At 35.5% G+C, this 13,712-nt stretch overlaps 1 protein-coding gene across 2 annotated transcripts in view; it reads left to right on the forward strand.

Moving 5' to 3' along the window:
* Positions 1-13,712, forward strand: part of sas (stranded at second) — a 59,582-nt gene that overhangs the window by 19,366 nt on the left and 26,504 nt on the right. The window lies entirely within an intron of this gene.

Below are 13,712 nucleotides of genomic sequence, written 5' to 3' on the forward strand. Positions count from 1 at the left end.
AGATGAAATCCGATGCGATAATTATACGGCGTGTACTGCACACACACGTACTGATAATTCACGTGCACTCTGTACTCCTCCCTTCGATGAGGCCGCGGATAACAAGACCACGCGAGGAAAGAAGAATCCTTCGTTAGAGCCCGAAACATTGGATATAAGTATACATCTTAGTGGAGGATTATTGTTTCCTTATTCCGTGAATGGAGCAGTAATGTAACTGTCTTGCCCGGGACGGAACAAGGGGAAAGGAGGGGCCAATCCTCGCTTTCGCACGAGCGTAAGAGCACGTCGACGCCCGTATATATACGCACTAACTCGCTAAAATTGGCGGACGCAAAGAAAAAAAAAAAAATTACCTTGCGCAAGGTGTATACATGTATAAACGTGAGAGGGAGGGAGAGCTGTGGCTTTTGCGAGGATCTTTCGCGAGTCGTGGGTACGCAAGGCCGGGGACCGTTATGACCGCGAGGCTCCGCGAGGTGCCCTCGCGGTGTAAAACGCCGCTTTACTCTCCTCGCGTATGGTTAATTAGACGCGCGAGTGGTGCAGGTATATATATACGGTTCTTTGGCGCCTGCAACTCCTTTTTCGAGCTTTAGGAATGCGTCGGATGGATTGTCGACTCGGGTTTTCAGACGAAGGAGCAGTTGGGCCCACGTGGGTGTTTTTTTTTGTTGATGATGCGTTTTGATAAAAGTGAATTTGGAGGAAACAGTGACCAATCGTAACAGTTAGTTGGGACCAATAACACAATAACCTTTTTTTTAAGACTGGATGACTGTAAAATTAATTTTTGAATGATCGCTGTAAAAATAACTGTGGAAGTTGTTAAAAAAAAAAAAAAAAAAAAAAAATTATGATTAAAAGTTACATTAAACAATATTTTTATTGAAAGTTTTGAAGAAAACAACTCCCTACACCTCGTGCATAGCTTATGAAACTTTTACTCCATACGTTCAGCTTCCTACTACTGATATTTATATCGTAAATGGTATTTTTAATACCAGACTTGTTTGTGATAAAAATGTTGATTGCACAACAAACCAATATTGAAATATAAACTGATAACGATGAATATATTTTTCATTAATCGAAATCTCGTAACATTGAGGTGTTTCTGTCATACTCGTGAGAAATATACACCTAGATTCACGTCTAAATTAAGCAAGCTAAATATGCCAGTAAAAAGTTACAATTTAAAGTTATGACCATAATAATATGAATCTGTAATATACACATTTAGACTGGTAAAACAATGTAGCAATAGAGTACATTTATAAAAACTTCTACACAAATGATATACATATAATATGTTTCCCTTACTCACCCTTGTAGTACCCTTATACCTCATAAAATAATTGTTAATTGGCTTGTTTTTCTCATTAATTTAAAGTCTTGAAAATATATTGAGCCCTTAACACCCTCCTTCACCTTCGACACTATGGTGTACACCCCCTATGTATGTATTTTTTTGATTACTACCCTTAAGCCCCCCTTCATAGATCAAACAAATGTTTGTGTACAGAGAGTTATTATTTGAATTTGTGTATGTATTAGTATCATGTCATGCATAAGCAAATAAAAATTCAAATTTGTACATAGTTCATCACCAATATTACCAAAAAAAGCTTAGAGCATCAAGAATTTTATACTTAAATATAAATTGAAATAGAATTGATATAAATTTATTTATGATCTTACTGTTAGTTATAAAAATTACTTAATTATGAATTATTTGTACGTATAAAGTCCATTAATTTTCATCCTGTGTGATGTGGAAGTATATATAAAAATATGGATTTAAACGTAATTATTCAAGTATGTCTGAGGTCAGTGTAGGGTGGTGGGGTGTTTTGATAAAAAAGAATACTAATCAAAATAAGGAAAACAACATCCGCATACATTTACCATGTTATTAAAGGATATAATATCAGAAAATACTGTCCACTAACATATATACACGTATGTATTAGTTTGTTTTTAGAATTTATGTCTCATCGTAATTTGCTAATAAAATTAATTTTAAAATTAAATAATATGTCATTGTATACATATATGTATGTGGGTGACTGTCAGGAACCCCAATAGTAGGTAAGGTTTCTGTTAGATTCCACAAAAATTGTATGAGGTGTGGCTGGGGGCGGTAGGAGGGCCAAGAAAAATTCTATAGAGGTATGGGCGCTGGGGACTGTAGGTGGTCTGGAAAAAAAGTAAGCTACGACAAAATAAGGGAGAAAATGGCGGAACTGTTCCTTACTTTGTGGGGGGGGGGGCAGTGAGGGCGGTGGGAAGGGGTCAATGGTGGTCTATAGGGGGGCTGTGGGGAGACTGTGTGGAATTTCTGACATAAACAACTATACCATATAAGAAGATATATAAAGATATAGAGAGAGGAAAGAAATATAGAACCAACCAAAACAGCATAAAGATGAATGAAATAAATAAAAAAACAAAAGTAAAACGATAGGTATCACTAGTAAAACAACGCAAAAATGGATAATTTAATTTAAAAAATCCAAAGGATAATTCAAAAAGATCATGAAGTAGGGATGGACACAAATTTGGAAAAGTAAAGGTGAAAACGCAACAAGGAATGATTGGAAAAATGTGGAAAGATTTCGAAACAAAAATAGTGAAAATAGTCGAAATCAGAAACAAAAAAAATTGTTCAGAGACACACTTAAAAATATAAAAATAAAGTGATAGCTAAAGACACGACAAAAAGATACATGGGCTTTAAGTCACTCACAGAGGTACACATACAACATTCAAAGTACATGGAGACATTGAAGACACAAATTTATAAGAAAAAACAAGTCAAGCCTTAAGGCAGTAACATACTCAGGCCAACTATAAAAATATTGACATCTAGTGACAGAGACAAAAAATCAATGTGCACGTTAATGTTCCTTGGCATGGATGTTATATTATAGATATTTATATTATATGTTTAAAATTTTGAAGAAAAACATTTAAAAATTAAGAATACAAGTTATGCAAACAAAGATAAATATAGAAAAAATATGCAAAAAGTGTGCTGATGACTGAGAAGAACAAAGATACACCAAATAATTAAATAACACATATAAATTTATATAGTCATCCAAACAGCTGATACACGTTAATTGAGCCAAAACAGAAGTAAAAAAAATTCAAACAAATAAAATAAAAAGGGAAAAACATGAAATAAAAACAAGACGAAGCACAGATAAGAGGACTTTAAAACGAAGGCAAATATGTGTATGAGATTAGTATGCTTTAAATAAAAATATTGATAATACGGTAGAGACGTAATTACTACAACAATATAAATAGAACCGACTCGAGGACGAAGACATAATCTAGTTAAGTAACGACAGAGTCACCGTAACATAGCCTGAGAGATGGAAAAAAAGTGATGGAGGTTTTGAGATTTAGTGATAGGAAGACAAATGGGAAAGAAAAGTCATAACAACAAAGATATAAAAGAAATTAGGTAAACAATATAACGAGTCACAGTAACGAGTCGTAAAAGACCTAAATAAAAATAATTTTATGTACGAAAAGGACAGTACGAAAGAATAATACAGAAGCAAATATATTTATGAATCAGTATAAAAAATTGTAGTAAAAGATATACGAAAACAACAGTGTGACAAAAGTGCATAAAATAAATAATTTATAAAATAAGAAACATGTCCATAAAATCAAAATACAGTAAGTAATATACTTAGTTATCGATAGACCAAAGTATAAATACAATTTTATACTGTTATTTATGTACTGAATCTGTACACATGTAGCGTCATTACCGTCATTTATATTTTACATTGAACTTTTCGTCCAATTTCATAAGGGATGAAAGGCTTCATTTAAAATTATTCTGTTTGAATTGTTTTTGAGATAGGATAGCACAATGGCCATTTGCCTATACATGGTTTGTACCATATCAATATGTTAACTGTTTCTTTTGAAGACATTTAAAAAAAAATGAACTTACTGAAAACGGCAACTGAATCAGATTAGACTGAAAGTTTCTAAGATGCTTGGGCTCTACCCAAACTATACTTAGTTATAATAAAAATTACGTGAAATTCTCAAAAACCCTTCTTCACCCATTGAAATGTGGCATATTATGGCCCACATACGTACAGATATCTAGAAAAAAAAAATCAAAGAACATTCTGAGCGCGCATCTCAGCCCAATTAAACGCAAAGCGATGCGTATCTTATCCAGTGAACGTACGTGCCCACTCTCCCAAGAGGATGAAGCGAAATAAGCTCAGCCGAGAGAGAATTAACGGGGGACAAGGACGTTCCCGCGAAATCTCGAGCCCATTCACATGTATACACGTAGCCCGAAGCAACAACGACCGAGAGAAATGCCTCCGAGGAGAGATGCCGGAACTCGACACGGGAGAAAACTTTCTTCATTGCCGTATAAACAAGCGCAGCTGTTGCGCAAAGGCATCCCTTTCTCGGGGAGAAATTAGCCATCATGTGTATCCGCGACCTTACAATATGTCGTGGCAACAGTCTTGATTCTTGCACGAGTCCTTCGTATAATTCCAAAAGGGCGTCTAAATGACAAATCGTGATCAACGTAATTTCAGGCCATTTCCAACCGGATGTAACTTGGTGTAATACTCATATTCATCGTAACGTGATGAAATCTTATGTTATTACCGTTAACTTACGCTTACACTTACCGATTCTCGGTAGAAGACGTGTAAAAACTATTCCCAGCTAGGCAAAAAAGTATATGGGCTGCCAACTCGACTGTTTCCTCACTTCCCTTCGACTCTTGTCGATCCATCTTTTTCTTCGTAAATGCCTATCCTGAATGTAATGAGGTAAATGTGCGGCAGCAACCTATATACATCATAGCGTCGACGTCTTCATTCTCTTTCATCTCGGGTACAAAGCTGCTCTTTTCCAAGAGTAACTTGCACTTGATATTGCGTTTCGTGTACCATAATATACCTACGCAACAACAACGTGTACAAAAACGCGATAAGGTAAAAGTACCAGTACTCGAACACTTTTTTCGGAAAGTCTTTGTTTTCCCAATTTTTAACGGATTTCTTAAGGGCATTCAGTATATCGGCCGGAGTTTCTACTTTATCAACTTCTGTATGTAACTTTTTTTCAATAAATAATGCATTGAATTATCTGAAATTTGAACTGGGACTCTAAAATAAAAAGGTAAACGCGGCTCTTCTCATAGTTTTGCAATTATTGGGTTTTAAAAATTGATTTTTATCGTAAATGGCATTACATAACCTATAAATCTGCATGTGTTGAGTATTTTATTGTAAGTTCATACTTTGAACTGTATATTTTCAAAAATCATAAGAGGACCGGTGTTTGTCTTTTTATTTTAGTGACTCTGTCAAAATGTCAGATGGTTCAATGCATTACTTATTGAAAAAAGTTACATTTCAGATTATACACACTGACACAGTTTTTCATGATCAGGAAATGTAACTTTTCTCTCTCAATTTGCAACGGATCGCATTGAATTTGGGCTCGATAGATTCCTCAAAGTACCAGCTTGGGCGCTCTTTTCCTTATTTCGGGTTTAAACAGCTAGATAATCAGTTATTAACCATAATTTCTCACCATAGAGAAGTTGGTTAAGTAGAAACTCCGGCCGATATACTGAATGCCCTTTTGCATAATAACAAAACAGTCATTCCACCATTCCACCAATAAGTTTATGTTTTTCCGTATCAATAGAAAACATAAAATCTTTTCTAGGTCATGTGTACAATTAATAAATTAATTTTAAAGTTTTTTTACCTATGATCGAGTAGATGAACATCGTGTTTAGGTATTGATATTAATCCGCATTTGTGACCCAGTACTCGAACATCCCATATTAATTAAATGGGAGAAAAGTTATTTTAGCTAATTTTTACTGATTTCCATTTTTATCACACATTTCAGATAACCAAATCGAAAAATTTGTTTCAAATTTCATTGTCTTATTAAAACTATAACGATTGGCTTGGCATTCTATTATTATTAATTAACAGTGATTTTAATCGTTTTTATATATTCGGGTACTGGGCATAGGTAAAACCTAATGGTACCAGTACCTAAACGGACTCCCAAGCACCTCGTGCAAGTCACTCGAATAAATAATTTTTTTCTCATTGATTATAAAGACTTTTTAAAATATAAATTTTATTCTATTTAAAGAAAGATCGAAGGATATCGGAAACAATTTTTTTGCATTCACTCAAAATTGAAAATAGTTTTTTCAAGCTGTTCAAGCTACTGGTACAATTTTATGAAGTGTTCACGTGATGATATACTTTTACCTTAGCTACAAATGTCTATCATCCCTGTAGTTGCACTCGGTTATGCATGTGTAATATGTTAAATCCTCTTGCAACACCCTCACGTCCATTGGTCGACTGGATATTACATTTTTTTTTTATAATCACTTAATGCAAGCGATTGCGCATATCCATGCAGTCACGAGAATTTTCCGATAGCCAAGACTGCGTCACTTGAAATAGGTCTGTTTTTAAATGTGTAGGTAAACATTTATGCGTTGCACGCGTAGTTTACTGTCTATTGAGTAATATTTAAACTTTTTTTTTTCTTACATCATTTTCTATGGGTGTTTCTGAGATAAAAGATAGTTTAGTTGATACGGCATAAATACCCTTTTTCTGTACTGAAACTTTTGTTGTTGTTTTTTATGCGTGTACGACACTTTGATAATAAAGTAAATAAAAAGAAGATGTCGATAGATTGGACCCTATTAATGTTACACGTGTTTTTAGTGAATATTGTAAAAAAATGGAAAAAAGTACAATTATTACAAACATGTAAATCCTTTAAACTTTTTAGTTTTGACCTCATCGGCATTTGGTACAAGAGGACTTTTTCCAAACAAACATTACCTATTCCATCGCTATTGCTTCAACTATAAATTCAGTTATACAAATAACTATGTACAAATGTCAATTCAAAAACACTATATGCGTTACTCCAAATTGAAACTTGTTTGACGTCATTTCCCTTTAACGTATCCTCAAATTACCGGCAATGACGTCAAAAAAAAAAAAAAAAAAAAAAGATTTGTGATCCTTCTTTGCCGTTACGCAAAAAAAAACTATTCTACCCCTGAGCTCTTTCGTAATTAAAAAGTGAAAAGATAAAAGTGAAATCCCGCGACGGCAGCAACAATGACGCACGAGCGGATTTTCACACGGGGAATTTCCGAAAAATCTCGCCGCGAGGCGCACTCGAGCGAATTCCGTGCGCGAATCGAAACTCCTCGACCATCATCCCGTCCCAACTAAAAGGAAAAAAATTGTAACGAACGCGAAAACAAAGCCGGTAAAAACGACGTTTCTAAAATAAGTTTCGTCCACGTCGTTATTGAGTAGTAAAAAAATAAAAAACGTTTCTCCAAACACAACTGCGAACATTAGGCTTTTGAAGAGTCTTCGCTCCGAATTAACATGACCGTACCTTTCACTGGTCGCGCTTCTGGAATATCGAATCAGACCCACTCGAGGAATTTCCTGGGCACACGAAAGTGTATCGCGATAATTGCGTGACCACCGACGTGGTACCTAATTGAAAAGTCATCGCTACGATGCGTAGGCGTGCAGATGTGTGTGTAAACCGAGCAGTGACAGGAGATATCGTGAAATCGTCACCGACTTCCTCGTTGTACCATGTGTACATACACGCTGTACGCTCGGACTCTCTTTTTTTTCTCCGTTAACGACGTTTACCCGCTAGTTATAATACGTGTAATTTCGCGCTGGTACAGTTTTTGCTTGGCTAGCTCCGGAAAGTGGACTCCCGCGTTTCGGATTGGCTTTCGTTTCCACCGATGAACGGCGTTTTTGAGCTCGCGATCGTGTGTACGTGTGCATACACGCGTTACTGCGGATTGCTATTGTGGATATCCGTTTTATTGGTGCAAGGTCTACATGGTACTTTTCTTGGCTAATTTTTTGCTGCTGGTTACGTCTATACATTTCGTTCTTAACAGCACAGGCAATTGTTTTTTGTTAGAAGTAAAGAGTATTCGATTTTTGCGATGACATTGTTAGTGACATCTTTACTAATGTATTTCGTATCTCTATTAATACAACGAAGTATAAAGAGTAATCTCGAAATTGTTACACTTTGAATCTAAATACTTAATTTCAAGCACTCGAGTATTTTACTTTATTTTTAATAAATTATACTTATCAAGTATTTGGTAATGATTTTCTAAGACTTTTAAAGTTAGATGTATCGAAGAGTTAACAATCTCCGATACGCCGCCTGTCCTTGGAAACTATACAGTGCTTTTGGTAGGATTTTTTGCTGCAACACTTGTTATACCTGGTCGTTGTATAAGAAATACTCATCAAAGGCTCAGAAAAAAAATAAATAAAAAAAACTTCACGGGTAATGAAACGAAACATCCAGTCTCGCAAGATCAGCCGAGCATTTGGAATCGCAATGCTCGAGATTCCACGAGTCCGATACGCTAGAATAATTCCGATGAGATTCAAAGAGATTCCGGAGGAGTTCACCTTTGTTACTTAACTGGGAAAGCTGATAAAGGCAAATTTTTATTCCCGCTGGCGAGAATCTCGTCATTATTGAATTTTAACCGATATGCAAGATCAATTAACTCGAGGGTGTGAACAACTTCTTTTGATCACAGTATATATAGGTACAGACTTTGGGTACCAACGTTTGTTCACTGTTTTTTTTAATTTTAAAAATTTTAAATGATCGCATATATCATGTTTATTATTTATTAAATTCATATTTTAAATTTATCGTCAATACTTTAAATTCCGAATTAATTCGAAAACTTGTATAGCCAACATAGGAGGCAAAACTAAATATGAAATTTTTGCATTTGATTTAATTTCTGAAATTGTATCAAAAATAAGTCGCCTTGACTATTCAATTCGTAGAGTGAAGTTGATATTCTGAAGCAGTTTATCCTAGTCATTGTCCAATGTAAGCAGAGGTAGTTTAATTTAAATTCTGAAATTTGTTCAATTTTCTGTAAGTATCATGAGTTCTTTCATGCCCAAAAATTTTCTTCATCACACTCTTTATCGTCAATTTTTACTTTACGAAAAGAACACGACCAACGAACAAAATGCTTGAATCGAAATTATTATCCTTTTTGAGATAGGGGACTACGTCTTGTGTCAAATTCTGATTATAAACAAAGGATTAAAGGTGTAGAAAGCGCTTTAAAAAATTCCATGCTTAATTTATCGAAATATTATTGACAAAGATCAATGCATGGAAGGTTGTTACTGGCAACTGGATTATCTGATCATTGTTTTTGGTACTAATCCATCGAATAAGAATTGCCCATAATGATATGATAACATAAAATTTCTATGGCAATATTTGAATGTAACAATTGTTAAATTAATGTACAATAACGCCATGCGTGAGATTAATTTTCACATATCCAAACGAAAATAGATTTTCTTATCTTTTAACAAACATTTCTGTTTTGAGCCCACCAACACCCAATGACTCCCACATGGGTATTTTCATTAATTGAATCAAGTGTACATTACCAGGTGAAAGAAAAAAAGCGTCAAGTCCCACCAAGCAGTTTCGACTGAATTAATCCAAACGGAATATCTTCATCTTCACTCCTACACTCGTTCTCATAAGCAGTAACAAATACAGGCCGTTGGGGGGGGTTGCATAACTCCACGTTCTCTTCCTCCTCTGTTCTAATCTACCTATAATTATCATAATCCCAAAAGTAAGCGTGTGAGTATATATATCCCAACAACGAGCCTATGGAGAGAGTGAGGCGCTTGGATCGAAAATCGTGAACTGAGTTTACGCGCATCCCACGAGTACAGGTACAAGCCTCATCATGACGTCTTTACGTATTGTAATAATAATAATAATAATAATAATAATATATTATATACATGAACACAGGAGGATGTAAAAGACGAAAAAAAAGGAATCGTTGCTGATGGTGCAAGTGAGGAGACTTTTTCTTCTTGGCGTCATTATTCGTGCGCCGTCACATCTACACGTACATGTCGCGTATGTTTGGTAACATTTTACGAGCACCTTGTTTTTGAGCTTCCAAATTTTTACACTTGCAATGAAAAATATTTGACCGGTGACTCAACGGTAGCCATTTTCGCAATAAGTTCCAGCGTGGATTTTACTGGAGATTCCTTTTGTCGCTCTCTTTATAGTACTCCAAAAAAAAAGAGGTTTGGATAAGGTACAGATACACGATTTAGGGACAACAAGTGCTTTTAGGTGTACATTAATGGTCGTTCACTCGTGCAAGTGTACAAGCATACGTTTACCTACGACGTCTACGTATACAATCTTCACGGTAATTCTAAGTACGGCAGAGAGGTATGAAGAGTTCAGGGACGACGAGGAACTTCCGCCAAGCCAGCCGACCAGAGATCCTCGCAACACTTTTCGGACAGCCTGTGCCTGTGTGTGTTTATTTACACACGCTTGCCAAGGCACTTTGTACGAGTGCAGGACTTACCCGTGTACTTGTATACGCATATGAATGTATACGGTCGCGTACATGTGATTGCTTTCTCATTTTTTTTCTTCGCACTGTAATAAGCGACTTTTCTTTGTTACGTCGGTTACTCAAAGCTACGGAGATGCGATGCCGAAGTGATGGCTCGAGACAAAGAAGTAGGCAAATGAGTGGATATTTCATTGTTTTTCCCCAACCGACGGCAACATATTGCCTATCTCGTGGAACGATATATAATTCGGTAGTAAATATAAACTTGATTCACCTCATCTCGAAAGATTACGTGATATTCAAAGGAATACAAAAAAAAAAAGGTTTTTTGTTTTGGAAAGTGTCGATGGAGTAAAAATTATTCACAAATAACTAACGAAGATGTGCCTCGTCGTAATTTGGAGTCACATTGATGCGTAATTAAGCGATTACAACAAAAATTAATACACACCCTTATGGCGTTACTTTAACATGATTAAGCAACTTCCATGTACTCTATCCCTATGCACTACTATCGGCTTTCAGTTATGTGGAAAAATATATAAAAATATGTGCCTGATATTTTTTGGTAAATAATCTAGACTGACGGCGTAACAAATTTTTTTCTCGTTATTCTCTATTGATCAAAATTAATTTGAAGCTCGATTTGTGCTCTTAGAACGAGAAGTTTACAGTTCATACTTTACCGTCTATCGTCTTAGCAGTAACGACATCTCAAAGGCTACAGCCAAGTTAAAATTACAATCTGCCTCATGTAATTTCTAAGAGTCATGGGATTCATCTAAAGTTTGATGCCAAAGTAACCCTTTCAAAATTTTGAACAGGATTTTTAGTTTAACATTTTAATATTTACTTTAAAATTAACCTTTGTGTCTCTGACCTGGCCCTACATGACACCTAGAGACCTGTACACCTCAGCAACGAAAACAAAAACTTCAGTATCTTTATCCCTTGTTCTACTAGTTCCTATTACCATAAAACATTATTTTTGAGTTATTTTTTTTATCCTCCATAACTCAGTCTCTCTCTTTCTATATATGTATCGGTGTACTCGTATTTTATATATATATATTGTCTGAACCGATGTACCTAACGAAAGAAACTATACATCAATGTAAATTCTTATTCATCCATGGATATAATAAGTAGAAACGAAATATTTTCTCCGTAATAATATGATCACCGCTCACTCGGATTTTCTGATGAATATTAAATTTTATTGTAATACCAACCTGAAAACAAAGGATTAGTTATAATTATTCTCAAAAGTAAACAATCGACGATTAAACACATGTACATTGGAAAAAAGCGTGCCATAAACAAGAGTTCAACGACAATTTCGTTCGATATAAGTATGAGGTGTATACCTACGCGCGGTGACAACAACGACGATTCGCACGCGCGTGCCCGTTACAACTCATCGCCAACTTTCCAATAGCGACGTTTTCATTTCTCTCCTTTCACGCGTGCGGTATGTAACGACGCAGTGGCTGCACAGTTTTTTTTTGTGTCCCGGTCTTCGTCGTCACGGTCCGTACGTAAAAATCCGACGTTCCAGATGTGACTTTTCCGTTCCCCATGACTCTTCGAGCGCGAATTTCACGGCTTGCGGCTGAAAACCCAACGGACAATCGACCAAATTTCAAATTCCCGGTAACGCATCGTGCACGGTGCACCAATCGAAATACGACACTGCGGAAAAAATCCCACGTCAGCATTGGATGCGTGTATGTTTACCGTTCATGGGTCCGGCTGGAGAGCGAAAAATCTCTTCGACCCGGCGACGCCGGTTTTTCCGGTCTCTTTCTCCTCCCCGGCCCATCATAGCTTTGCCGGTTGTCGTCCATTTTTCCCTCGGGCGCGTTTCACTTTTTCCAGGCAGTCTTTTCTTCGGCAATATTTCACCCGCGCGATTGTCGGATTTCATTCGCGACTCGCTGATTGAGTTGGAAAACGTATCGGGCGAGCAATTTGCCATTACCTCGTGATCCACTGATTGCAGATGGCGTGGCGAGCGGTCGCAATTTACGGAGCACTCCGTCTTCGGTATCTACGGTTCGCCGGGGCTGAAATGTCGGATGCTTGAGTGGAAATTTATATTTTGAAAGCTAGGGCTCACTTCGTTGCACAAACGCAATCAAAAGTCGTTTGAGTTATTTTCAACGAGTTGCTGGTATAGAGTTGTGGAATAAATATTATACTGGAAGTACCATCCTAGTTATGGAATTTAGCAAAGTATTAAGTTTGATCCTTGGATGATAATAGCTAATAACTAATACTGTTGACCTCATTATAGTCCAAAATGAACAATTAGAGCTAGATCCAAAGTTTATTAGTTACATGAGAATCTAAACTCAGTTGTTTGTCTTTTCACTGATGTCAAAAAAAAAAAAATAATCTTACGTTAACTATATTGAAGATCCATAATTTAGTATAATAGAGAATAAACGTTCGTAAGTTTCAGCTGGTAAAAAATCTTATTTGATTCAGTATTTTTATTTGTTACTCTCGTACAATTTATTATTGTTACTAAATAAAATTTCACTTAAAAATTTCCGTTGATCCTCAGGCAAAGTCGTATTTATAATTTCACCTTCTAAAATTATAAAAAAATCACAAACATACATTAAATAAAACTTTGTACTCATGCAGCATATATGGCTAGTAAATTTGTTACAACAGAAAAACTAAATTTTTGGTTAAATTAATTATTTTTATTTAAAAAATAGGTCAGGATTAAATAAGTACCTTTTATCATTTCTGTTTATTATCTGGACTTTAAACAGAGTCAAATTTTTATACGCACATTGATTTTTGCATTGAAAAAAAAAATTCATAAATGATTCAGTGTTGCACGTTTACTAATAATTTAGTTCCTTGATTTATAGATTATATCACTTATTGTCATGTAGAGCAGAAAATAATATCTGTGGTCTGAAATCAATGTCAACCAATGCAATCATCCGTAGGTTTCCTCTACAACCAAAATACAAAAAAATATCTTAAAATAGTACTCTGGAGAAGCATGTATTTTAACATTTAATAGACCATGAGTTTCTACTCTGAATAGTAACTCTTTTTTCTTTTTTTTTTTATTTTTATCCGTTTCATAAGAAACAAACATGTAATAAAACAAAAAATGATACAGACCGAAAAAAATAGACGTACGTCAACAACAGTTGCACAATGGCGTATGCGTGTGTATTCT

This window comes from Copidosoma floridanum, unplaced genomic scaffold (assembly GCF_036245765.1).
Source record: "Copidosoma floridanum isolate Cflo_tuat_1 unplaced genomic scaffold, Cflo_Japanese_pri ptg000013l, whole genome shotgun sequence".
Taxonomy (NCBI): domain Eukaryota; kingdom Metazoa; phylum Arthropoda; class Insecta; order Hymenoptera; family Encyrtidae; genus Copidosoma; species Copidosoma floridanum.